Raw genomic sequence first — 1,585 nt, forward strand, 5'->3', positions numbered from 1 at the left:
TGGGTCACCCCTATGTCTTCAATTTGGGGGAAAAAAAATCATATTTTATTTATCACTACAGAAGGATTCAGTGAATGCGCATATGAAACTGGTGGGTTCGGTACCTCAGAAAAGGTTAAGTTCCACTGCTCTAGAGCTTGGTTCTGGATCGCTTTCTGACTTTTCATTCTGTTCTGCTTTTTTTTTTTTAACATGCGATTTCTGATGTGTACATTTTTGAGGGCCGGGGACAAACATAAATAACATGTCTACTTTTCTGTTTTAGTTTTTCATTTGGACAAATTAAACACTTTTAGCTTCAATTATATTCATGAAATGCACAAAACACATGACTGTCATAAGAAACAATATTGATTGCAGCCAAAACCTGGAAACGGAGGGAAAAATGGATTCTTCAGATGGTCATAACACATAGCGTAGATGAAATATTTATTTAGAATGGCCTGAAGCCACGTTCCTCACACTCCTCACATCCTGTCTGTGCAGCAGGAAGTTTTTTCCCATCACAGATCAACATGCCTGCGAGAGGCTGGAGGAGTAATGATCTTTTTTTTTCCTTTTTTAACATCCATTTTTATTACGGCAGTTTTAGTGGAGTCAGATTTCCAATAACACTCCCCGAATTAAGCAAAACGACTTCGATGTTTCACGACCCTGTGGAGGAGAAGCACCTCAGAGATCTTACCTTTAAGAGGCCGGACGTCGTCCAGGAATCACATCTGCATGCTGAGGACGCTCTGCACCGTCTCCTGCTGCGTATTTAAATCTCACGCCGTTAAGTGTTGGCACAGACACATTTTTATGACGACTGTGAACTCGGAATGTCTTTATTAGCAAATAAACTAAGCACAATTTTGCATACATGCATAAATGTTATGTAAATTCTCAACAGGGTGAGCATTAATTTAAGATTTTTTATTTTCCTTTAAAGACGGCCTGTAAATTCAGTTCATGTTTTAGTGTAGTCTTTTTTTAAAAGATAATTATGTTGGTTGACAACAGAAACAACCAGAAGGTTGAAGCTGAAATATTTATATCTGCTGACATTTTTAAGTTTGTCATGAGACAGTGTGTTTTATTAGGACTTTGTGTTTCTTAAATGTTTTTTTTTCTTTTTATTTTTAAATGAAGTAGCATTGTGTGCATTTGTATGCAGCTGATTTAATCAGACACCTATAAATATATTACAGTGGAATTACAGAAGTTGCATAAATTAGTCCATAAACATACAACCAGCATTTTTTCTGTGATGGAACGGCCTAGACAAAGTCCACACCTCAATCTGATTCTAAGATTTGATGAAAACAGAGGCTCTCTGTCCAGCTGGACTGAGCTTCAGCCTTTTTGCAAAGAAAAAATGTGTCTGGATGTGTAAAGCTGTTGGGATAATGAAGCAAAAGCATGAAACACTAGTTTAGATACAATAAAAAATAAATAAATAAATAAAAAATGTATTATTTTGTTCCACTTCACAAATATGCACAATACTATCAGAAGTTTGTCCCTCTACTGTGGCTCTTACAAAACCAAAAATGGGTTGTTTTTGAAAATGGACGCAATAAGAAATGGTCATTTCAGGTAATTT

Source organism: Poecilia formosa, unplaced genomic scaffold (assembly GCF_000485575.1).
Source record: "Poecilia formosa unplaced genomic scaffold, Poecilia_formosa-5.1.2 Scaffold233, whole genome shotgun sequence".
NCBI classification, from domain to species: Eukaryota; Metazoa; Chordata; class Actinopteri; order Cyprinodontiformes; family Poeciliidae; genus Poecilia; species Poecilia formosa.